General features: G+C 38.2%; 1 protein-coding gene across 4 annotated transcripts in view; it reads left to right on the top strand.

Moving 5' to 3' along the window:
* LOC136247103 (protein NLRC5-like) overlaps positions 1-27,630 on the top strand; it is an 81,618-nt gene that overhangs the window by 19,506 nt on the left and 34,482 nt on the right. For all 4 annotated transcript variants that reach the window (XR_010697085.1, XR_010697086.1, XR_010697088.1 and 1 more), the window contains one exon: positions 18,734-18,818. The gene's annotated coding sequence lies outside the window, so the exon portion shown is untranslated. The remainder of the gene's footprint in view (positions 1-18,733; positions 18,819-27,630) is intronic.

Below are 27,630 nucleotides of genomic sequence, written 5' to 3'. Positions count from 1 at the left end.
CCTTGTAGAGAGTTCAGCTACAAAGAAACCATCATGTGGAGAGTTCAGCTACAAACAAATCACCCTGTAGAGAGTTCTGCTAGAAGAAGTCAGCTTGTAGAGAGTTCAGCTACAAGGAAACCATCATGTAGAGAGTTCAGCTACAAAGAAAGCACCATGTAGAGAGTTTAGCTGCAAACAAATGACCTGTAGAGAGTTCAGCTACAAACAAATCACCTGTAGAGAGTTCAGCTAGAAGAAGTCACCTTGTAGAGAGTTCAGCTACAAAGAAACCGTCATGTAGAGAGTTCAGCTACAAAGAAAGCACCATGTAGAGAGTTTAGCTGCAAACAAATCACCTGTAGAGAGTTCAGCTACAAACAAATCACCCTGTAGAGAGATCAGCTAGAAGAGGTCACCTTGTAGATAGTTCAGCTACAAAGAAACCATCGTGTAGAGAGTTCAGCTACAAAGAAACCACCATGGATGTAGAGAGTTTAGCTGCAAACAAATCACCTGTAGAGAGTTCAGCTAGAAGAAGTCACTTTGTAGAGAGTTCAGCTACAAAGAAACCGTCATGTAGAGAGTTCAGCTACAAAGAAAGCACCATGTAGAGAGTTTAGCTGCAAACAAATCACCTGTAGAGAGTTCAGCTAGAAACAAATCACCCTGTAGAGAGATCAGCTAGAAGAGGTCACCTTGTAGAGAGTTCAGCTACAAAGAAACCATCATGTGGAGAGTTCAGCTACAAACAAATCACCCTGTAGAGAGTTCAGCTAGAAGAAGTCACCTTGTAGAGAGTTCAGCTACAAAGAAACCATCATGTAGAGAGTTCAGCTACAAAGAAACCACCATGGATGAAGAAAGTTTAGCTGCAAACAAATAACCTGTAGAGAGTTCAGCTAGAAACAAATCACCCTGTAGAGAAATCAGCTAGAAGAATTTATCTTGTAGAGAGTTCAGCTACAAAGAAACCATCCTGTATATAGTTCAGCTATATTTTAAGTCACCCAGTAGAGAGATCAGCTGCTAAAAAATATACTGTGGGGAATAATGGGCATGTAATAAATATATGTATATAATTTGTATAATTACTAATAAAATCAAAAATAATTGAAGTATTAAAAATCTTCTATAAGTTCTCTTCTTCTTCCTGTGGTAAATAAAAAAACACATGGGTTAAAAAAGCCCCAAAGCCAGCCATAGGCTGGCTTTGCAGTATACAAATACAAAAAGAAGTGATATCTAATCAAAAACAGCCAAGCTGTAAAAAAAGGTGCGGCCCCCAAAAAGGCCATGGTGAAAAAAGTTGTGAAATCCAAGGTGGTGGCCAAGAAGTGGCTGTGATGGTAGGTTAATGGTAAAAATTTTAATAACGACAATTCAGGTGAATTTTGTGCCACTTGGTCTTGGCATCAAATTCAACTGAATTGTCGTTATTAAAATTTTTACCATTAACCTACCATCACAGCCATTTCTTGGCTGCCACCTTGGATTTCACATCTTTTTTCACCATGGCCTTTTTGGGGGCCGCACCTTTTTTTACAGCTTGGCTGTTTTTGATTAGATTAGATTTTACGCCTACTAGGCAAACCGCTAAGAGCAATGAGCTGAAAATCGGTGTATAGCTGGAATAATCTTCATAGAAAGTCCTTGCAGTAGTATAGAAGAATTGGATTACAAACCACTGAGTTGTGATTCGAAAGCCAACTCTGTGTAGCAAATGCGAGATCGAGATACTCTAATAGAACAGTCACCCTAATAGAGCATTCAGCTAATTTATTTACTCCATTATAGAATTCTATTACATTACAAGTTATTCTGTAGGGACTTCAGCTGCAAACAGTTAATCTTATAGACAGTTAAGTAAGAAGCAAGTCACCCTGTGGAGAATTAAGCTACAATTATATCACTGTAGAGATTCAGAACATTACAAGTCACACTAAAGAGAGTTCAGCTATAAACAAGTCATGCACCCTGTAGAGAGTTCTCCTACAATTAAATCACTCTCTAGAGAATTCAGCTACACACAAATCACTGTGCAGAGAGTTCAGCTACAAACAAATTATCCTGTAGAGAGATCAGCTACAAACAAAACACTTTGCAGAGAGTTCAGCTACAAACAAATCAATCTTTAGAGCGATCAGCAACAAACAAATCAACTTGTAGAGAGATCAGCTAGAAACAAATCAACCTGCAGAGAGATCAGCTACAAACAAATCAGCTTGTAGAGAGATCAGTTACACACAAATCAACCTGTAGAGAGATAAGCTAGAAAAAAATCACCCTGTAGAGAGTTCAGCTAAAACAAATTAACCTGCAGAGAGATCAGCTACAAACATATCACCTTATAGACAGTTCAGCTACAAACAAATTACCCTGTAGAGAGATCGACTACAAACAAATCAACTTGCAGAGAGATCAGCTACACACAGATCAACTTGTAGAGAGATCAGCTAGAAACAAATCACCCTGTAGAGAGTTCAGCTAAAACAAATCAACCTGCAGAGAGATCAGCTACAAACATATCACCTTATAGACAGTTCAGCTACAAACAAATTACCCTGTAGAGAGATCAACTACAAACAAATCAACTTGCAGAGAGATCAGCTACACACAGATCAACTTGTAGAGAGATCAGCTAGAAACAAATCAACTTGCAGAGAGATCAGCTACACACAAATCAACTTGTAGAGAGATCAGCTAGAAACAAATCACCTTGTAGAGAGTTCAGCTACAAACAAATCAGTGTGCAGAGAGATCAACTACAAACAAATCACCCTGTAGAGAGATCATCTAGGAACTAGACACAATGTAAGGAGTTCAGCTACAAGCTAAGCAAATCACCGTTTAGAGAGTTCATCTACAAACAAGTCAACCTGCAGAGAGATCAAATCACCTTATAGAGAGTTCAGCTACAAACAAATTGCCCTGTAGAGAGATCAGTTACAAACAAATCAACCTGTAGAGAGATCAGCTACACACAAATCAACTTGTAGAGAGATCAGCTACAAACAAATCACACTGTGGAGATCAGCCAGTAACTAGACACAATGTAAGAAGTTCAGCTACAAGCAAATCACCCTGTAGAGATTTCAGCTGCAAACAAATCACCCTGTAGAGAGATCAGGTAGAAACTAGACACCATGTAAAGAGTTCAGCTATAGAAGAGGTCACCTTATAGAGAGTTCAGCTACAAAGAAACCATCATGTAGAGAGTTCAGCTGCAAACAAATTACTCTGTATAGAGTTCAGCTAGAAAAAGTGACCTTGTAGAGAGTTCAGCTACAAAGAAACTGCCATGTAGAGAGTTCAGCCTCAAACAAATTACCGTGTAGAGAATTCAACAACAAGCAAATCGCCCTGTAGAGGGATCAGCTAGAAGAAGTTACCTTGTAGAGAGTTCAGCTACAAAGAAACCATCATGTAGAGAGTTCAGCTACAAAGAAAGCACCATGTAGAGAGTTTAGCTGCAAACAAACCACCTGTAGAGAGTTCAGCTAGAAACAAATCACGCTGTAGAGAGATCAGCTAGAAGAGGTCACCTTGGAGAGAGTTCAGCTACAAAGAAATCACCACCTAAAGAGTTCAGCTACAAAGAAATCACCCTGTAGAGAGTTCAGCTAGAAGAAGTCACCTTGTAGAGAGTTCAGCTACAAAGAAACCATTATGTAGAGAGTTCAACTACAAAGAAACCACCATGGATGTAGAGAGTTTAGCTGCAAACAAATCACCTGTAGAGAGTTCAGCTAGAAGAAGTCACTTTGTAGAGAGTTCAGCTACAAAGAAACCATCATGTAGAGAGTTCAGCTACAAAGAAAGCACCATGTAGAGAGTTTAGCTGCAAACAAATCACCTGTAGAGAGTTCAGCTAGAAACAAATCACCCTGTAGAGAGATCAGCTAGAAGAGGTCACCTTGTAGAGAGTTCAGCTACAAAGAAACCATCATGTGGAGAGTTCAGCTACAAACAAATCACCCTGTAGAGAGTTCAGCTAGAAGAAGTCACCTTGTAGAGAGTTCAGCTACAAAGAAACCATCATGTAGAGAGTTCAGCTACAAAGAAACCACCGTGGATGTAGAAAGTTTAGCTGCAAACAAATAACCTGTAGAGAGTTCAGCTAGAAACAAATCACCCTGTAGAGAGATCAGCTAGAAGAGGTCACCTTGTAGAGAGTTCAGCTACAAAGAAACCATCATGTGGAGAGTTCAGCTACAAACAAATCACCCTGTAGAGAGTTCAGCTAGAAGAAGTCACCTTGTAGAGAGTTCAGCTACAAAGAAACCATCATGTAGAGAGTTCAGCTACAAAGAAACCACCGTGGATGTAGAAAGTTTAGCTGCAAACAAATAACCTGTAGAGAGTTCAGCTAGAAACAAATCACCCTGTAGAGAAATCAGCTAGAAGAATTTATCTTGTAGAGAGTTCAGCTACAAAGAAACCATCCTGTATATAGTTCAGCTATATTTTAAGTCACCCAGTAGAGAGATCAGCTGCTAAAAAATATACTGTGGGGAATAATGGGCATGTAATAAATGTATGTATATAATTTGTATAATTACTAATAAAATCAAAAATAATTGAAGTATTAAAAATCTTCTATAAGTTCTTTTCTTCTTCCTGTGGTAAATAAAAAAACACATGGGTTAAAAAAGCCCCAAAGCGAGCCATAGGCTGGCTTTGCAGTATACAAATACAAAAAGAAGTGATATCTAATCAAAAACAGCCAAGCTGTAAAAAACGTTGCGGCCCCCAAAAAGGCCATGGTGAAAAAGATGTGAAATCCAAGGTGGCGGCCAAGAAATGGCTGTGATGGTAGGTTAATGGTAAAAATTTTAATAACGACAATTCAGGTGAATTTTGTGCCACTTGGTCGTGGCATCAAATTCACCTGAATTGTCGTTATTAAAATTTTTACCATTAACCTACCATCACAGCCATTTCTTGGCCGCCACCTTGGATTTCACATCTTTTTTCACCATGGCCTTTTTGGGGGCCGCACCTTTTTTTACAGCTTGGTTGTTTTTGATTAGATTAATATACTTTGGTTGGTTGCTATAGAGCTATAGTTGAAATGAAACATGCCTTAGTGAGTTTTAACAAGCCTTAGTGAGTTTTTAAGTGATGAGTTGCTTAGTTTTATCAGTGAGGATATTTCGCCTATTAACAGCCATGCCTCTGGTGGTAGTGATCCCGTAGCTACCAGACGAACTGGACTTGCTACTCTTAAGAGCAATAGAGAATTTTGAAGACTCTAATGACCAAGAAACTTCAACTGCTTCAAAAGTAGGTCATTTGGCAAGGCCCATAGTGGGGAAAATATTGAGCAAGCAATACAAAGCGCAGTTCCTGAGAGTACAAGGAAAAATACCAAGTACAGCATTTCCATGTGGGACGAATGGGTAGTTGCAAGAGCAAAATATACAGGTACAATAACACCATACCTGAAAGATATCACTATACCTGAGTTAAATCAATGGATGTGCTACTTTATTCTGGAAGTTCAGAAAAAAGATGGAACAGAGTTTCTGCCCAACACTCTACACCACATATGTTGTGGGATCCTGAGATACTTAAGGATAAGTGGAATAAATGTTGACATATTCAAAGATAAAGAATTTATCAAGTTTTGAAATGTTTTGGACTCCGAAAAGAAAAGACTACAAACATTAGGGTTGGGAACAAAGCAGAAGAAAGCTGAAGTAATTAATTGTGAGGATGAAGAAGCCATGTGGGAAAAGGGAATCCTTGGTGGTGGCACCCTCAGTCTCTATTAAACACAATGGTATATATGAATGGGTTATATTTTGCATTGCGAGGTGGAAAAGAACACAGACAACTGTGACACCAACCATCACAAATTACACTAAGTGAAAAGCCAGGTGAAAAACCTTATCTACTGTATAAAGAAGATGTCTCAAAAAACAATCCTGGTGGACAGAAAGGCAGAAAAAATTAACAAATAATTGTTATGCACCATGCAAACTTGGAAAATCCAAAGAGATGTTTTGTTCTACTTTATAAGCTCTACAACAGCCATTGTCCACCTGAACGGCCATCTAATAGCTTTTATCTCCAACCACTTAAAAACCCAAATAAAGATTTGTGGTATTCCACTACACCAGTTGGTCATGCTACACTAGAAAAAACCATTGGTATAATGTGCAAAGTGCTGGAATGGTGGGATACTATACTAACCACTCACTTAGAGCCACTACTACAACCAGACTGTACCAACATGATGTGGATGAACAACAAATAATGGAAAGGACTGGACATCGTAGCACAGAAGCTGTACGAAGCTACAAGAGAACCTCAACTCACCAACAAGAAAAAGTGTCTTGAACAATGAGAAGAGGCATTGCAGTGCAACAGATAATGTACAACATAATAATTATGCATGTAAATACAGGAGCACAGATGCATCATCATCTATCTCTTGAGTGTGCTTCAAATAACTCTGCCCCTGTGTTCAATATATCTAATCGTTCATCAGTATCTATAACCTTCTCCAAGTAGGCGTGCAGGCCAGTCATAGTTATCTGTATACGTAATATAAAATATGCATATGGTTATTATTGTACACAATTACATTAATATTATAAATCTCTGATATGGTATTGTGAATTTTTGTTATAATTATGTTTGAAGGCATGGAGTATATTAGAAAACAAGGTGGAGTATATGAGATTTATTACCCACCCAAAACAGCCTTAATAGAATCTAAGAAGTGTTATATCCCTACTGTGCATTTTCATTATGGTATTTTATGGTGATTATATTGTGCACTACTCCAGCTTGTTTCAGTACTTTTTGTCAATGTACTAGTTAAAAATTCCAAATTTTTCTGTGTACTTGTACTTATGTACGTGTAAGAAAATATTGTTTAGAGATAAGCGTTTGTTTCCAGCAAAACTATCTGGCTAAGTTGCACTTACATATGTACTGTTCTTTGTTTGTATTTCTGTGTAATGGATAGAATGTAGATGAAAATGAAGCAGAATGGCCACTTCACTTTCCAGAAATTGATAGTCGGGGTGTACCTTACTCCCATTGTTGTAGTGACTGAACTGATTGCATATATAGGTGCTTCCCTTATTGCTCTCCATTTGTAGTACTGTATAATGGATGAACATAGCTGAATATGAAGTGCAATAGCAATGTCACATTTTAGCAATTAAGGTAGCGGTCAAGTGGCAATGGGTACTGTCGCTGTTAGATGTCTTGTATTTTAATTAAAACCACATTATGCAATCTGTTACATAAGAATAAACCCACTAGTACGATTAGTTATTACTAGGAAAGCTACCTGCCATGAAGAAACACTAGAGTGAATAGATAGCCAAAGGTAAGGAGAGATCTTACGTATGCACTGAATACGAAGTTTTGGCAGTATATTTTGTTCCTGACATGGGTAGTGTGTCTAGAAGATGATGAGCTATTACAATTTAACTTGTGCAGCCAAGAGAAAAATGGTGGAACAACCACATGAACCCTCAGTGTGATGAATCGACAATTACTGTTAACTGTGAAGGTGAGTCTTGTTAAAACAGAAAATAATTCACAACTAGACAGTAGCAGTAGCACCACCTCCTCCAGTACCGACACCACTCCAGGTAGCACTACTTCCAACATCACTCCTGCTGGCACTGGCCTTGATACTAGTACCTCAAGCAATGTTTCTCCTGCCAGTTTATGTCTGGAAGGTAGCCGAGTCATTAGCCTCAAATTTTTACTGGAGGAAATTCAAAAAAATACCATTCACAGTGCTGCATGTCAAGCTCCAGTTGAGTTGATCAGAATAGTAAAGCTGGATTCCCTTTGCAGCTAGGCAGGAGTCTATTATGCCTTTTAATCTTCCAATTATTCTTTCTAGGAATTCCTTTTAAATTTACCAAAATTATTCCTGGAATTTGTGCAAAAACAAGCAGATTAGTTAGAGCTTTACATAAGTGACTGCTATTAGAATTATGGACTCAAAAATGACTGTTCTATTAGAGTAAAGTGATGACTTCATTAGAGTATCTCGATCTTTTCAACCATTTTATGCTTGCATGTTTCAGTGTTGCACAAAAGACTTTTACATCACAATACAAGAAATTCTGCACTAAGTATTCCTAGAACTCATCCACTTAATCCATCCAATTCTTGCCACTACTTATAATTATGTTATTCCCAAAGTCATTCTGGCATAATAGACGTGTCCTATTAGCAGCACTTTTTGCTAAATGTGAAAAAATGTCATGAACAATTCAAATTCACTTCAAGTGATAATACAATAGTAACAAAGAGAGATGGCACATTTAAGTCAACACATGAAGGTAACGTTGCTACTGTGATGGGTCAAATGGCCACAGGTGGTGGATTCAGCAACCTGCAGTAGTCACTCAGGCATTCCTCCACTATCAAATCATGTATTCATATACTTTTAATGATGCTTAGTTCACTCACTTGAGCAGTACCACATTGAAATGATGTTAGAAGCTGGTAGGGAGGAAGAACAAATCGCAATTGAATCAGATAATGAACGAGACCATCAAGGCATGCCTGCTATCATGATAATTGTGGATGCTAGTTGGATCAAGGGATCACACCAGCATTCTTACAATGCAAATTCAGGTGTTGTGTGACCTTTGGGACTGCTACAAACAAACTCCTGTACATGGGAGTCAGAAATAAATACCATGCAGTTTGTTCTATTGCACATGAAAACAAGGTTGACACACCTCAATATATGTGCTTTAAGAACTGGACAGGATCATTAACCTGATATCATTGCTACTGGATTCAGAATATCAGAGAAAATGCATGGTGTCAGATACACTGAAGTAATTGGAGATGGTGATAGTTCAGTTCTCCACAATATTCATACTGTGATACTGTCCTACGGCAGAGATTTCAATAAAGTTGAATGTGCGAATCATGCTGTGAAAGGGTACAGGTAGAAATTAGAAAAATACTAACAAAAGACTTCCCTGCATTCCGTGGACATGGCAGTCTTACCAAATCAGTGATTGTAAAACTAACACATGGTGCGTGCTGTGCAATCTGGAAGCACTCCGAGACAAGTAAGGTGATACAGCTCCAACAGAACTTGAGGGCAGGTTTAAAGCATTATTTGGGCTACCACAGGTCCTGTAACTCTTCTTAAGTAGCAAGTGGTCATCCAAGAAACATAAATTTTGATGGTCTGCCTCCAAACATCTTTTTTGAAGTGGAATAGGTTGGACATAGATTGGTAAACAAGGCCTATTGGACAACAAAACAACAAATTTGACTGAGTGTTTATGTCGGTCCGCACAAAAATAATGGAGGTAAGCAGATAAATACATAGAATCCAGTCTGGCTTATTTGAGCTTAGATGTAGATATGACTGCAGGATTGTCCATTACTCTTGGTTCAACATGGTGTGCAGATACATGGAGACACTTTATTGGTATGCCATCATTTGTAGCTCAATCATGTGCTAACAAACATAAAAGAAAGCATCACAGTGACAAAACCAGGAAAAATCTGAGTCATACAAGCATGCATGCCTGGAGAAAAGTATCATATAACACTAGTAATCCAAGGTGATGATTATGAGCCAGACACCACTGCTGCAGACATTACCAGTCAACAAAATCTATAATATAGTAGAACTATCTACAGGGAGAACTGTTTCTAGCTGATCTCTCTACAGGTTGACTTGAAATGTAGTAATGTAGCTGAACTTTCTACAGTGTGACTTGATCAGGTTGATCTCTCTACAGGGTGACAGCTGAACTCTCTACAGGGTTACTTGTTTCTAGCTGATCTCTCTACAGGGTGACTTGAAATGTAGTTGAGGTTTCTAAAGTGTGAGTCTGTGTGACTTGATCAGGCTGGTCTCTCTACAGGGTGACTTGTTTCCAGCTGAACTCTCTACAGGGTGACTTGTTTTCTAGCTGATCTCTCTACAGGGTGACTTATTTCTAGCTGATCTCTCTACAGGGTGACTTGATCAAGCCCATTTCTCTACAAGGTGACCAGTTTCCAACTGAACTCTCTAAAGGGTGACTTGTTTCTATATAACTGATCTCTGTGAATTGTTTCTAGCTGATCTCTCTACTGGGTGATTTGCTTCTAATGATATCTGTAAAGAGTTCCTCAAGTCCCTGTGAGTTATTGATGCAAAATCTGCTGAGCTAGCTGCTGCTACTGCCGATCAGGTTGTTTCTCCAAATAATTTATGGCAAAGGCTTTGGAGTGTGTGGCTAACAGCTTCACCATTTGCTACCATGGTCAAACGCAGATCAAAGATTGAGAAATTGGTAGAGGTCATCCTTTACAGGCCACCTTGGAATACAATATCTGCATCAGCGTTGAAACCGGGTCGGGTCATCCGGGTCACATTTTCTCCGGGTCATCCGGGTCTGACCCGGTTTACAATTTATCTGGGTCTGACCCGGTTTACAATTTATCCGGGTCTGACCCGGATTGGATCACGTGAGAAACGAAATTGTTCGTTTGACGATGTGGAACTTATAAACGCTATCGCGTAGCTCTTTCGTGAGCCACGCCCACTTATCGCATTACCAACATATGCTTAGTCACGCCCATTTGTTAGTAAGTGCAGTATGTAGCACGAAACTGAGGGTATCTATGGTGAGGGGTAGCTATTATCAGTAGGTGAAGACTTTTTATTTTTATTCTTTGGTCTTCAACCTACAGCTAGGCTGAAGTTGCAATATTTACTCAACACGATTCGATTGTATGCTGGCGGTCCATGCGGTGTTTTTGTAGGCCTGTGTAGGCTCTGTAGGTTTAGCTGCTTTTTCTTTCTTCTGCTTTTTGTCATTTATAAATTAAATTATAGGTTTAACTTCTAGCTAGAGATCGGGGAGGATGGGAGTGCCATTAGGGCCGGAATATATATATATAAAAAAAACAACACGATTCGAACGCTCAAAATGTAGACTCGTTCGCTCGCTCGAGACTAGCCGACGGGTCGCATCCAGGTCAATCCGGGTCACATCCGGGTCAAATCCGGGTCAGTGGGTCATCCGGGTCAGCAGTAGTGATCCGGTTTCAACGTTGATCTGCATTGGAGTGGGGTAGGAATCATTAAGGAGCTGCAAGAACAGCATATGTAAGTGTCAAAGCCAAAGAAACTTCTTTACCTTATCACAAGTATACATATCAGCAACAAACATCTATGACTGGTTGCATCTCCTAATGGTTTTGTGTAGGATCCAACAGACTAGTGACAGGCAACTTAAGATCAAATGCCCTTATTCTGTAAGGACCATGACTGCAGAGATTGCCTGTGAGCAATTGAACCAATTCCGTTGTTGTTTGCTGGATGGATGGGTAACACTGATAAAACAAAAAAAAAAATCATATTATTGTAAGATATAGATGGCAATTGCAAACAAGCCATGGTGTGGTTTTTGTTTCTGCACACCAAATGGCTTGTTATTGACAAAATAGAACAAGACACAGAGTTTTAACAGCAGAAAATGTTACAAACATTTGTGACCGGATTTTGGAAAAACGATCCAAATCGCACATTAGAAGTTCCGAGATAAACGGTTTTAAAGAATGGAAGCCAGCATAACTCTCCAAGGATAGCAAGCACGCGTATGAAATTTACACAAAAGATACATCAATCTGTTACCTTTCAAGCCACTTCCAGTACTTGTAGCTGCTTGTACAGTTTCCCGCCAAATAAGATAGAAAATCTGAGCAGTTGGACGAGCGAAGTAGTATCACGAGTGCTCACAAAGGGGTGGAGGCTGGGGGGTGGCGGGGAGGGCAAGAAATAGACCTCAAAATGGAGGCAGACCACGATTGGAGTCCAGACACGAGATTACAGGGCTGTGCTGGCTCCTTAGTGGCTGATATGTAGCAAAATCAACAGAGAACACGTCTGGCCAACATTATAAGGCTGTCCACCAGTAAACCACTGACTCTTGCCAAGCCAGGTCCTTCACAAGGCCTGAAACCGCCATTTGGGCACTCCACACCACCCAGAAAAGGCGCGTGTAAAAACCAGCCTCATGTAGTTTGAGTAGTGCTGAGGGTTAAAACTTGTAGTACGATAGTGTAGCTATCCACTGGTGGTGTTAGTTTGATTTTGCCTGATGTGCGATTTGGATCGGTTCTGTAAAATCTGGTCACATTTTATATCAAGTATTTGCTACCTGAAATTGCCGTTTCCGTGTACACTACAGGACAAAAGATATGATATGACTTCTCTTGAATGCTGATGACTTGTAACAGTGCTTAGGTGCTTAGTGTTATAATCTTAGTTGTTATGGATTGATATATATCTGTTTACTGCATATGTGTTACAATCAGCTGAAACTGCTCCCATTTGTCAGAGAGCTACACATGTCCGAAGACACATCAACAATATGCCATAATAACCTTTCATATGAATGATAATTTTGAACTCTTTTTGAGAAGAAAGTCAAAGCATAAAACCACAAGCCACATATATCTTAAATTAAATCCACTTTGATTATGTAACTTTTGCATTCGAGTGCATGATCTACACCTGCACTTCGTGAGCAGTTTTTTTTCCATGATGGTTAATCGTAAGAGGTCAAAATTTTGAATGACAATCACAGATGGCCTTACAAAGTAATGTAGTAGTATATAATTATTGCACTGTGGGTCGATGTTGTAGTTCTATAGCTGCTTTTAGCATCATTAGCGTAACTTCGGTGGGTATGTTAACACCTATGATGACCATTATCAAGACACATGGTAGTGTGTTGTGCGGCCCAAGAAGCTGGCGCGTAACACCTGTGAGTATATTGACAGGAAGAAAGAAAACGCAATTTTCGCACCTCCGCAGCTCTGTGCTTCCTTGATGAAACAAGACGATTTTTGCTGTGGACATGCCCTCCAACTCAGCGGCGGAGCAAGTAGTTGATATGAGGGGGGGCTGGGCTGACCCAGACTTATTTCTATAGTTTGGTAAGGTGAGACTAAAAAAAAAAAAAAAAAAAAAGGTCACAACAAACTGTGTAGAGCTTTACACCTCACCAGCTACCATTTTTAGCTGATAAACTACATAAAAATCCTTACATAGCTCGCTACACACTGACTACTTTATTAGAGTGACTGCTCTATTAGAGTATCTCGATCTTTATCACGGTTTTTAGCCCCACTCCAAGAATGATAATTTCGGTGTGATATCATTCTCAAGGGGGGGCTTCAGCCCCCTAGGCCCCCCCCCCCCCCCCCCCCTTTCCGCCGCCTATGCTCCAACTTCAGCACTCCACATTCCAAATTTGAGCGAAATCGCTTCACGCGTTCCCGAGATATTCGACTTCAAAAATTGGCTTAGTTTCTTCGTTTTTTTCTTATTTTTCTTCCTCTTGTCGCACACTTACAAAAACTGCTATAAAACGCGAACGCCGTATCCGATTTCCTTACAATTTGGCACACAGAAGGGGGGTGTAAATGCGCATCTCGGTACCAACTTTGGCTGGAATACGATAAAAAGGCAAAGAGTTATGAGCGATTATTCACGAAACATAACACCAATATGTTGTCACGCCTACAGGGTAAACCGCGTATGGGAAGAAGCTGAAAATCGGTGGGTGAATAGGTTAACTATTGAACCTAAAACCTTTTGTGGTTTGAAAGAAATCGAGCTAAAAACCAGGAAGATACAACGAAAAAACCAACAGTGTGTAACAATTACGCAATCGAGATTAGCTAATAAAAAAAAAACGACTGCTTGCCACGCCTACCAGATAAACCGCTTGGGGTAATGCTTTGAAAATCGTTGTACAGATGGAGTAATGATCTTAGAAAGGATCATCAATGGTGTAGAAGAATCAGACTTAAAGCCACGGAGTTATAACACGAAATCCAACTTGGTGCAACAAGTGCGAGATCGAGATACTCTAATAGAGCAGTCATCCTAATAGAGCAGTCACCCTGAAGAGAATTCAAGGGATCAGCTACACACAAGTCACCCTGTAGAGAGATCAGCTAGAAGAAGTTACCTTGTATGGAGTTCATGCAACTACGGAAAGAGATAGTTCAGCTAGAAGAAATCACCTTGTAGGGTTCAGCTACAAAGAAACCACCATGTAGAGAGTTCAGCTACAAACAAATCGACTTTAGAGAGATCAATAGAAGAAGTTACCTTGCAGAGAGTTCAGCTACAAAGAAACCATCATATAGAGAGTTCAGCTGCAAACAAATCACCTATAGAGAGTTCAGCTACAAACAAATCTCCCTGTAGAGAGATCAGCTAGAAGAAGTTACCTTGTAGAGAGTTCAGTTACAAAGAAACCACCATGTAGGGAGCTCAGCTACAAACTAGTGACCTTGTAGAGATATCAGTTAGAAGACGTTACCTTGTAGAGAGTTCAGCTACAAAGAAACCATTCTTTAAATAGCTCAGCTGCAAACAAATCACCTGTACAGAATTCAGCTACAAACAAATCACCCTGTAGAAAGATCAGCTAGAAGAAGTTACCGTGTAGAGAGTTCAGTTACAAAGAAACCACCATGTAGAGAATTCAGCTACAAACTAGTGACCCTGTAAAGACATCAGCTAGAAGAAGTTACCTTGTAGAGAGTTCAGCTACAAAGAAATCATTCTGTAAATAGCTCAGCTGCAAACAAATCACCTACACAGAATTCAGCTACATACAAATCATCCTGTAGAGAGATCAGCTAGAAGAAGTTATCTTGTAGATAGTTCAGCTACAAACAAATCACCCTGTAGAGAGATCAGCTAGAAGAAGTTAAATAGTAGAGAGTTCAGCTACAAAGAAACCATCATTTAGAGAGTTCAGCTTCAAACAAATCACCTGTAGAGAGTTCAGCTACAAACAAATCTCCCTGTAGAGAGATCAGCTAGAAGAAGTTACCTTGTAGAGAGTTCAGCTACTAACAAATCACCCTATAGAAAGATCAGCTAGAAGAAGTCACCTTATAGAAAGTTCAGTTACAAAGAAACCACCATGTAGAGAGTTCAGTTACAAACTAGTGACCTTGTAGAGACATCAGCTAGAAAAGTTACCTTGTAGTAGGCATTCCAGCCCGATTTTTAAATTTTGGAAAAATGGGCTTTTTATATGCTCAATAGATAGAGTATTGATTGCCGATCTCAGAAATATATAGTTTATTGGGTTGGAATTAGCTACTTTGGCATGCACAGTGCTTAAAAACTGAAAAAAGGTACATTTTTTCTCTGGGACTCCCCATACATTTTAAAGGGAAAAATGGCACAATTGAATCAGAAAGCCATCTAGCAATCTGGACTATCTTGAAACTGCAGTTGCTTCTAGCTGCAAGTTTGTACGTGTAATGAGAGTAATTCAGGTCTTATTGGATCTCAGCAATCTTTGAATGCTTTATGTTGAGCAAATACGCTTCACCTACTACGCACTTCTCAATACAATGGTGTATACCCATAGGCAAGTGGCTATCTAAAGTTAGTAAAAACATCAAGTGAACAGCTTATAAAGGTAAACAACTAAAGTGGAGGTGCCACAATATCTAAGGTGGAGTTGTGGTTTCAATTATAGCATTGTTATGCCGACTTTGAAGTGGTTTATACTTTTGAGTTGATGACACAGCCATCAGAAAATTGCTCTGGAGCTGAAAATCGCTAACCCGAGTGAAGTAACTACACACTTTAAAGTAAGCACCAGTGATTACCTTCCACCCGACAGTATGTTTTTAAAAGTTTTAAAGTATTCTATATACATTGCAAGGCTTGAAAAGATTACAAAACAACACAAAACTTACTTATCTGTAACGCACACGATGAAACTATGTATTTCATGATGATCAGCGTGTGAACAAACCCCACAGCGATTTTCATCTTCATTGGAGCTCGGATGACGGAGCAATCCCAAGTTAAACACGAGTTGTTATTTTGTGCCAGGGTTCTATTGGGGAATATACGGAGAATTTTTATATTAAAAAATCTCGGATACTGGAATGCCTACTTGTAGATAGTTCAGCTACAAACAAATCACCCTGTAGAAAGATCAGTTAGAAGAAGTTACCTTGTAGAGAGTTCAGCTACAAAGAAACCATTTTGTAAAGAGCTCAGCTGCAAACAATTCACCTATACAGAATTCAGCTACAAACAAATCACCCTGTAGAGAGATCAGCTAGAAGAAGTTACCTTGTAGAGAGTTCAGCTACAAAGAAACCAATCTGTAAAGAGCTCAGCTGCAAAAAAATCACCTGTACAGAATTCAGCTACAAACAAATTACCCTGTAGAGAGATCAGCTAGAAAAGTTACCTTGTAGAGAGTTCAGTTACAAAGAAACCATTCTGTAAAGAACTCAGCTGCAAACAAATCACCTGTACAGAATTCAGCTACAAACAAATCACCCTGTAGAGAGATCAGCTAGAAGAAGTTACCTTGTAGATAGTTCAGCTCCAAACAAATCACCCTGTAGAAAGATCAGTTAGAAGAAGTTACCTTTTAGAGAGTTCAGCTACAAAGAAACCATTCTGTAAAGATCTCAGCTGCAAACAAATTACCTGTACAGAATTCAGCTACAAACAAATCACCCTGTAGAGAGATCAGCTAGAAGAAGTTACCTTGTAGACCGTTCAGCTACAAACAATTCACCCTGTAGAAAGAGCATCTAGAAGAAGTCACCTTGTAGAGTGTTCAGTTACAAGGAAACCACCATGGAGATTTCTGTAATCAATATATGTATTATATATATAATTTGTACATTTACTGATAAAATTTTTAAAGTACATCTACTTCATCTTTTCTTCTTCCTGTGGTAAAGAAAAAACATAGGTTAAAAAAGTCCCAAAGCTGGCCATAGGCCGGCTTTGGGGTATATAAATACAAAAAGAAATGAAATATAATCCAAAACAGCCAAGCTGTAAAAAAAGTGTGCGGCCCTCAAAAAGGCTATGGTGAAAAAAGATGTGAAATCCAAGGTGGTGGCCAAGAAATGGCTGTGATGGTAGGTTAATGGTAAAAATTTTAATAATGACAATTCAGGTGAATTTTGTGCCAAGACCAAGCGGCACAAAAATTCACCTGAATTGTCGTTATTAAAATTTTTACCATTAACCTACCATCACAGCCATTTTCTTGGCCGCCACCTTGGATTTCACATCTTTTTTGACCATAGCCTTTCTGAGGGCCGCACACTTTTTTTACAGCTTGGCTGTTTTGGCTTAGATACACAGTTACATGAAGACATTGTTTCCCCAAGGACGGAGTCACTAGAGGTATGCATTAGCTAATAACATTGACTGAAAGCAGGGACAGATCCAGGAGCTGGTAAGGGGAGGGGCACAAACAAGTTTAGATTCACACCACTAAAAAGGGGAATCAACTACTAGCTGCAATCTGTTGTAGTTGATATACACATAGCAAGGAATGATCATCTCTCTAGTGTTTCATTGTTGAATTCTGCCATTTAAGCCATTGTTGAAGGTTGTGAAGTCTTACAAGGTACTACAAAAGCTAATACCATATGCAAGGAAATTTTGACACAAGGAAAAATTGATGACTTCACACTTCAGCAGATCTGAGGAATAAAACGATGATGTAAATCAAGAAATTTTAGACAATACCAGTACTTTTAAAGGTGCTTATAAACATTTGATGAGTTTAAATTTGACGAATTAAATTGATTTGTCAAATTCGTAAATATTTTTTGAAGTCAGACTTTCCTTGTATATGGTACACCTGTAACATGATAATTTCTTTTAGAGGTGCTTAATACATATAAAGGTACTGGGTGACAGTTTGAGTTTGATTTTAGGTTAAATACATAGTAATGATAGATGCCTTTTAAGTTAAAAGTATTCAATTTGGGGTAATTCATTTTGGGGTAATAAACTGACATTGGCCTAACTGGTATTATTAAAGTGATAGCTATAGTTAGCTATTCTTCCTAAAAGGAAAGAGTAGAGGAGGGGGGAATTGCCCCAAATGCGCTATCCTGGATCCGCCATTGGAAAGAACGTTTTGCAACTATCTTTTATCTATTGCTGTTAATAGTTAGGCATTCTTTACACTGCTAGGGCATGGGGTTGTGTCTTCTTAATCTTCACATTGGTTGTGTTCCTCAAAACCTACATGGAGACAAAGATACAGTAGTTTAAAAAATCATCACAATTGCAGGCGACTGCTTGACCTTATTGTTGGGGTGCATGTTCAGTTGCTCATTTAATTTTTACAATGTGTCTAGTCAGCACAATTCTTTCCTTTGATGCAATATGCATTGGTTCACTAGTCATAAATTATGTTACAAAAAATAAACAAACAAGAGTAAGGAAAAGTGAGATTTTAAACAAAATCAATGAAATGAGGGAGGTCATTTACATCTACAGCTACTGTATGCCAGTGGATATTTAATTCTGAGTCATGGCTATATACACTATTAACAGACTATATACCTATATGACTAAAGAGATTAATGTCCACTTGTATAGCTGCAAATGTAGATGATCTCCCTTGTTCATTTGCTTTTAATTTCTATGATCCCTATATGCTCTAGTGTAAAATTTCTAATTTGTACTTACATTTTAGTATAATATAAGCCAACTATAGTACAGTCTGTTGGTGATATTGCTTTCAGCAGAATTAAACTCAGAAAGGCTAAATTTTAAGATTTTATATACTGTGCATGGGCTAGTCTTCATATCCCATGGCCAAGCAAAGTATCCTGTACTAATTCTGCCTGATATTCATCTGGGTCAGTGCTCAATCATTTGACTAAGATATCTTTAAATGCACAAGTATTGTATTTTATTCTTTTTATGTAGGTTCCCTGATTGACGTACATACAAAATTGAAACATGGCAGAAAGCAAACCTTTATCACTTGACAAAATCAGATCATCTGAAAACTGTAAGCAGTATATTTGTGGTTTACTTATTAATATAGCACAAAAGTCAATTGTGAAAATGATAAAAAGCTAGTTTGAAACGTAAGTGATATCAAAAAGTGGTGGCCAAGAAATTTCTGCACTGAATTTTAGGGATTATATGGAGGTCTGCCCAGTAATATCACCTACAAATGTGTACCTTCACATCAACTTGGCTGTATTGATTAGGCTGCACTGTAAAACCCAAAAATATCTTTTGAATGACCTCAAACCCTTCCAACAAGTTTGTATGAATAAAACCAAATTTTATACGTACTAACTGATGGCCTGCCTGACTGAATGGCTAAATTGCTGCTTTAAGCCAAGCATTGGTTAAAGACTATGGACTTGATTTCTTCACTTTTGATGGCACTTAAGCATGATACATTCCTTTTATCCAACCGCAGTAGCTGCATAAATCACAGCCTTACTTTTATCTCTCTTTTGTGTCCCATTTTTTCTCCACTACCACATAGGTGTTAGCACTAACATGTCATGACTTCAGTGCTGGCTATCACAAGAATTTGCCATTAGATGTAACCAGTGCACTGATTACAGAGACACTACTTGTCATGCTTGGAATGTTTTATAATGGGTAACCCATACCTGAAAACAAAGCAAAATGGTTAATTAACTTTTCGGTCATTGACAGTCAGGGCGTGCATCCAGTTCTAAGTTCAGTAGTCACTGGATTTATTGCAGTGATGCTTCATGTACTCTTCTTCATATACAACTGGTGAAATATCACTGAAAATGAATCCACACAGCCATTCAGTATCTAGGTGAAGGTGTGGGTAAGGAAAATTAGAAATTTTACATATGCTACTTCAGTTGTGGCTATGCTAATGATAAACTGCATAGTGACTGAAGTACATTGTAGATGTCTTCCCTAGTTTTATATACTCAAATGTAAAATTTTCCGATTTTTATTTATACCTGTAAATTAATTGGTGCTAACATTGTTGCAGCCATTTCTTTGCCACCATCTTTGATATCAGATGTTTTCATGATTTTCAAAGCTACTCTTTTTTTCACAATTTGGTTGTTTGGATTATGTGTATGTATGTCATTTCCATATATACATATGCAAACCCCATAGCCATCCAGCTACTTTAGGGCTTGCTTTTCATTTCTCTCAATAATTATTTACTTTGCTACAAGTTAACTACAGAATCAATTCACCAGTGTATCTATTAATTTGTATCAGTAGCCTTATAGTAGTAATATATGATCTAATCCAAAACAGCCAAGCTGTAAAAAGAGTGCGGCCCTCAAAAAGACTATGGTAGGGTTCGCAACATGAAATTTTGACCTCCGAGAATCAACTACCAAACCACCCACAAATGCTAGCCTAGGTACCACTTAGAAAATGCCAGATTAGCGTTATTTTTCATTAACGTCTTGTTGTGCAAATCGGCGAATATGCTTACAAATTACGAGATTTTTTGCTATATCTTCAAGGAAATGTCTTTTAAAGCTACAATATGCGCTCTCAACCTTTCTTACTAACTGTACTCTAAACTAAAACTACTAGTTTAGAGTACAGTTAGTAAGAAAGGAAAACCAGCAGAAATGTAATAGAGTCAGTCTAGCTCTAAATATTGTACACTACATGTTTATACAAATGATTACCGAAATGAAAATTCCGATTATCAAAAACCACAATCGAAATTTCCATTCGTGTAGAGTTCCGAAGGGTGGATATTCAAAACTAGACTAACTCCAGTTGGGTTATGTAATATTTCTGCTGGATTTTCGTGGAATCAATGAAACAAAATAAGCAGTAAGTGGTGTTGATGGTTGTGCCGCGGCCCAATTGGCGTGCTCTGACATTTTCAAGAGACTGAAGAAAGGTGCCTACACAGATGAAGGTGATTGAAACGTCAAGTAAAGATGTAGAGAGGCAAACCAGCATGTTTGACTTGCAAAACTTCCTAAAACGTATGACAAATGGTGAGATGGGCATTTTGAAGGATTTTGGCCTCGATTAGAGAGCCGCCAGTGCCACCCTATGGATGAATATAACTAAAAAAGGATGCAGCATGACTTTAGAGAGGCAAAGCATCACGTTTGGTGTGCAAGATTTCTTAAACGCATTGTAAATTGGTCAACATTGGCAAAATTCGTGGATATTGGCATTTGGAGGTTTTTGAGGTCGCCATAAGAGCTGCCAGACCAACCCTATGAATGAATGAAAGCTACTGGCCATGGGTCTAGTACATTTTTGAGAAATGAACTAGCACATCTGGCTAGCAAAAGTTCTCGTCAGTGAATAAAATCGGCATTTTTGACGAATTTTTGACAGTCATCAAGCTCAGCCAGATGGCAAACAATTTTGGAATTTGATGATATTTGGTGTGGTAGTAGTTGGACCCATGCCAGACCAGTTTGACCTGGGAGGGTTACTTTGGCATCGCTACTGTGTACTTCAATGGCATCGAAACTTTTTTCGAGACCGAAATTTCATTTTCGCAATGCTGCGGCTGGAAATTGCTCCAGACAATGCAGCCACTGATGGTTTTAGTTTAGAGTACAGTTAGTAAGAAAGGTTGAGAGTGCATATTAGACAATGGCATGTCAAGAATGCTTTGATATTTGCAAAGTATGGAGGGTTTTTATTCTAGTAAGACACCTGTAAACAGGTGGAACCTAGTAAGACACCTAGCCACAAACTTCAACAAACAAATTGCATACTTTGTGGGTTCATAACAAAATTCCAGTCACCACAGGCCATTGTCTAAATTACTAAGACATGCATTGCTAGGATTCTTCAGTGGATAAACACCCCTCAGGAATGATGTAATAATCATTCCTTCAGGTTGTTTATCCACTGAAGACTCCTAGCAATGCATGTCTTACCTATACTTGTAGCTTTAAAAGACATTTCCTTGAAGATATAGCAAAAAATCTCATAATTTGTAAGCATATCCGCTGATTTGCACGACAAGACGTTAATGAAAAATAACACCAACCTAGCATTTTCTAAGCGGTACCTAGCCTAGCATTTGTGGGTGGTTTGGTAGTTGATTCTCGGAGGTCGAAATTTCACATTTCGGACCCTAACTATGGTGAAAAAAGATGTTAAATCCAAGGTGGCGGCCATGAAATGGCTGTGATGGCAGGATAATGGCAAAAATTCAAATAATGACAATTCAGGTGAATTTGTGTTGCCTCCTCCAAGTTTCACTAGGATTCAGTGCCAAATTCACCTGAATTGTCGTTATTACAGTTTTTGCCATTAACCTACCATCACAGCCATTTCTTGGCAGCCACCTTGGATTTTGCATCTTTTTTCATCATAGTCTTTTTGAGGGTCACACTCTTTTTTTACAGCTTGGCTATTTTGGATTAGATATCACTTCTTTTTGTGTTTTTATACCCCAAAGCCAGCCATAGGCTGGCTTTGGGGCTTTTTAAAGCTGATCTCTCTACAGGGAGACCTGTTTCTAGCTGATCTCTCTACAAGGCAACTTGTTTCTAAGGCCAGGCAAACTTGATTACTTGTTTCTCATCCACAAAAATTTGGATTTCCATGTGGGACGGAGGTCATTTTGTCATTATTCATAGGCTTGCGCCAATTATGCCGGAATAATTTTGAGCATAATAGGCTGGCAAAAGCATCAAGTATTATGCCAGCATAATAGGACGATTTTCAAGAATTTTAATTAAAACATGCATTGCGTGCACCAAAAATGCTGCAAAACATAAACATACTTCACATTATTACTGCATTTCATATCAAAAACCTATTATTTTTACTATTTCTTGACTGATTATTCACATTTTATGGAAATTAGATCGAGATACTCTAATAGAGCAGTCATTTACTCTAATACAGCAGTGAGGAAATGCAGATATACTCTAATAAAACAGTCAGCTCTCAAGCATAATCTTGATTTTGAGAGCATAATTTTGAATATGATAGGGTGGATTTTTGAGCACTGCTCAGAAGCATAATAAGCAATTTTCAAAGCATAATTGGCTCAAGCCTAATTATTCATTATTAAAGAAAATATTTCAAGTCGAGCTGTCTGTTACTATAAAGGTTAGCTAAAGCCTTTTTAAAGACTAGTACTTACATTTTACCACCATTTCTAAAGTCCAAGTAACATTTGCTGTGCTGTAAAATAATAGCCAACTGCCTTAACATCAAAATACGTGTGCATATAATTGACAACAGCAATAATGAAATTAGGAGTGGTGGGGTAAAAGGGATGCGAGAGGGGATGAGAAACAATTAATCAAGTTTGCCTGGCCTAGCTGATCTATCTACATGGTGATTTGTTTGTGGCCGAACTTTCTAGGGTGGTTTGTTTGTAGCTGAATTCTCTATAAGGTGACTTGTTTGTAGTTGATCTTTCTACAGGTTATCTGATATCACTACGGTGATTTGTTTGTAGCTGAACTCTTTACAGGGTGGCTTGTTTGTAGCTGATCTCTCTACAGGGTGAGTTTTTTCTAGCTGAACTCTCTACAGGGTGATTTGTTTTTAACTGATCTCTCAACAGGGACTTGTTTCTATAGCTGAGCTCTCCACATGGTGCCTAAATTACTTGTAGCTGAACTCTGTATAAGGTGATTTGTTTGTGGCTGAACTCTGAATTAGTTTCAAGCTGAACTCCCTACAGGGTGACTTGTAATGTTCTGAATTGCTAGAGCGATTTATCTGTAGCTGCATGGTGACTGTTCTATTAGAGTGTCTTGGCAGCTTAATGCTCTATTAGGGTGACTGTTCTATTAGAGTATCTTGATCTTGCTTTTGCTACACATAGTTTACTTTCGAATCATAGCTAAGTAGTTTGCAATCCGATTCTTCTATACTACTGCAAGGACTTTATATGATGATTATTGCAGCTACATACCAATTTTCAGCTCACTGCTCTAAGTGGTTTGCCTGGTAGGTGTGAAAACTAATAGTTTTTTTATTCATAAAAATAGATCACGTAATTGTGACACAGGTTGGGTTTTGTGTCATATCTCCATGGTCTTTATCTCAATTCTTTTCAAACAATAAAAAGCCACTCCTATGATAGTTACTCCATTTACATAGCAGTTTTCAGCTCATTCCTCAAGAGGTTTACTATATGGATGTGACAGAACTTTGGCCTTATTTTACTCAAATAATTGGTAATACCTCTGTGAAAGTTCATCGAATTCCTACCAAAGTTGGTACTCAGATCCACTTTAATAAGCCCTTTAAGTGTGCCAAAATTCATCCTGATTGGAGCATGTATTTGTGTTTTATGGTGGATTTTGTAAAGTGTGCAACATGAAGAATAAAAAAAACGAAGAATTTAAATGAAAATTTTAGTTGCTTGTATCTCGGAACTATCTTGGGCGATTTTCTTCAAATTTGGTATGTAGACTCTCCTACCTGGCCGGCATTTCTGTAGCAAAGTTTGTTCCAATCAGATAAGGGATCATAGAGCTACATAGGTGTGAATATCGCATTTTCATTTTTCCTGTTAATATATTCATGGTGTGGCACACTGGCTTCTTGGGCTGCACGACACACTACCATGTGTCTTGATCCATGCAAAACAGCTAAGCTGTATAAAAGGGTGCGGCCTTTAAAAGCCTGGGTTAAAATAAATTGTGAAATCAAAGGTGGTGGTCATGAAATGGCTGCAGTGATGATAATAATAAATTTTATTAATGCACAAGGCCATTAGTAAAATTTATTACTGTATCATTCAAATCCTTGCAGCCATTTCATGGCCGCAAACTTTGATTTCACAATTTTTTCACCCAGGCATTTGAAGGCTGTAACCTTTTTATACAGCTTGGCTGTTTTTTTTGCGTGGATTTCACTTATTTTTATATTTAAATATATACTCAAACAGGGGCGTACACAGGAATTTTGAGGAAGGGTTTCCATTACAGCTAAATGACTGTTATATTAGAGTAGTTTATATTACCTTACTGCTCTATTAGAGTATCTTAATCTTTTCACCAAAATCATAATTCAGAACAATGCTGTAAGTGTTGCTATCATGTTAGAAACCATTATGTAACTAAGATATAGGTTTAAAATGTGTCCTGTTCCATGATAAATTTCAAATTCTAGAAACATGAAGCTCCAATTAATGTTTGAAGTATAGTGTGTAAAATCCGAAGGAGATTCCTGAAACCCCTGGAAACCCCCCTGCCCAAAGCCAACCATAAACTGGCTTTGAAGTTTATAATTACACAATCATTGTTCTTTTTCATATCTATAAATGCAATGAAGATGATATAAGACAAACTAGTGCTCTACCAATACAGAAAAATACTTACTAATACTGAAGCCAATTTATGCTAATGGCCAACCAGCCGAATTATTGTCATGGCTCCCCTATAATTCAGATGACTATTTCAAGCCATCTCTTAAATACTCAACTGTCTACTTACCACCGATTACTACCTTTCCATTCAACCAGCAACCCATAAAGAATTCTTATTTTTATTAGTACCATACATTTTCCAGCACTGAAGGTCTGACATTATGAAACTATATATCAACTTGCACAGTGACTCCTCAACAACACTTCAGATTGACGATTATGATAACCACCTCTAAAATTAATTTTTGTACAAGGACATGAAGTACACAAGTAAATATACACTGCTGGAATGATTCAAACATCTATATCATCATATCATCATCATCATAATTATCACAGGAAGAACATATCAAAATAACGGGGAAGTATTATTGATAGATTCACTCTGCTTACCTTGCTAAATCTAGGATACACGTTCGTCCATGTCTTTGACAATACAACTATCATCAACCGGCTGTAGTGGCACAAATATCACAGGGAGTTGCCGTTGGACTGGCAGAGAATCTTCATTGCCCTGAAGGAAAAGCTAGTGTTTCACTCCATTGTTACTGACAATTACTGAAAGAATCCGTTGGCACAATAACACTGGAATTTATTCGCTTCTAATAATTTAAAGCAAACATTTAATTATAAATTAAATTCAATAATCTCAGCAACATTTCCATGTGTTCAGCGGATTAAAGTTAGTAACAATCAACTTCATTGGTCTCAAACACTGCTTCTGCATTCTGTGAGAAGACTAGCTTCAATCCTGAACACAGTCCCTCTATCAGTTGACTGCCTACTGGTGACAATACAAAAGTATAACACAAGAAATTTTACAATCAAGCTATCACCTTTTTTGCTTGGCCTTTATTAATCCTTAAGCAACACCTCAGTTACAAGTCTGTTAATCGTCCTTGAACACTGTCCCTCTGTCAACTGACTGACTAATAGTGACACAACTACATCACAAACAATCGAGGTATCACCTTTTTCACTTGTCTGTTATCTATCCTTGAACAATTCCTCTGTGACAAGACTGGCTTCAATTGTATATTCCTCATTCAATGATGAACACAGCTCCTCTGTTAGTTGAATGGCTAATGTTGACAATAGAAAGGATAACACAGGAAATGTTACAATTGAGCCATCATCTTTTTTGTTTGTCTGTTATTCATCCTTGAACAATTTCTCTGTGACAAGACTGGCTTCAATTGTACACTCCTCATTCACTGATGAACACTGCCCTCTGTCAGTTGACCAGCTAATGTTAACAATAAAAAGTATAATGCAAGAAATTTTACAGTTGAGCCATCACCTGTTTTCTTCAACCTTGAATAATTCCTCTGTGACAAGATTGGCTTCAATTGTACTCTTTGTTCAGTGTTCAGTGAAGAATTTTTACTATCAAGCTATCACCAATTGTGCTTGTCTGTTATTCATCCTTGAACAAAATAATATTCTGTGACAAGACTGGTTTCAATCGTGCACTCCTCGTTCAGTGCTGAAAACTGCCCCTGTCACTTGACTGGCTACCACTGACAATACAAAAGTATAACACAGGAAATTTTACAATCCAGCTATCACATTTTTTGCTTGTCTGTTATTCATCCAATTCCTCTGTGGTTAGACTGGCTTCAATTGTGCACTCCTTGTTACTGCCCCTCCATCAGTTGACTGGCTAACGTTGACAATACAAAAGGATAACACAGGAAATTTTACAATTAAGCTATCACCTTTTTATTGCGTATTTGTTATTCATTCTTGAACAAATACTCTGTGACAAGACTGGCTTCAATTGTACACTCCTCGTTCAATGCTGAACACTGCCATCTGTCAGTTTACCAGTTAATGTTGACAACAAAAAGTACAACACAAGAAATTTTACAGTTGAGCCATCACCTTTTTTCTTCATCCTAGAACAATTCCTCTGTGACAAGACTGGCTTCAATTGTACAATCCTCATTCAATGCTGAATACTGCCCCTCTGTCAGTTAACCGGCTAATGTTGAAGAAACTTCACAATTAAGTTGTCACCTTTTTAGCTTGTCTGTTATTCGTCCTTGAAAAATTCCTCTGTGACAAGACTGGCTTCAATTGTACAATCCTCATTCAATGCTGAACACTGCCCCTCTGTCAGTTGACTGGCTAATGTTGACAATAAAAGTATACACTGTAACACAAGAAATCTTACAATTGAGCTATCGCCATTTTTCTTCATCCTTGAACAATTCCTCTGTGACAAGACTGGCTACAATTGTACACTCTTAGTTCAGTGTTGAACATTGCCTGTCTGTCAGTTGACTAACTCTGAGTTGCCACAATGAAATTTAAACAGTCAGAGAACCACCCTGTCATCTTCCACTGTTCATCGACTACTGTCTTTCAAACCGAAGAACTAACTCAGGGTTGTCACGATCAACTTCAAACAGTTGGCTAATATAGCACAATACAAAAAAACAAACAACATTAAATAATCACTTGTCACCTT

Source organism: Dysidea avara, chromosome 2, assembly GCF_963678975.1.
Source record: "Dysidea avara chromosome 2, odDysAvar1.4, whole genome shotgun sequence".
Classification (NCBI taxonomy): domain Eukaryota; kingdom Metazoa; phylum Porifera; class Demospongiae; order Dictyoceratida; family Dysideidae; genus Dysidea; species Dysidea avara.
The sequence above is the reverse complement of the archived record's forward strand: the minus strand, read 5'-3'. Positions and strand labels throughout refer to the sequence as shown.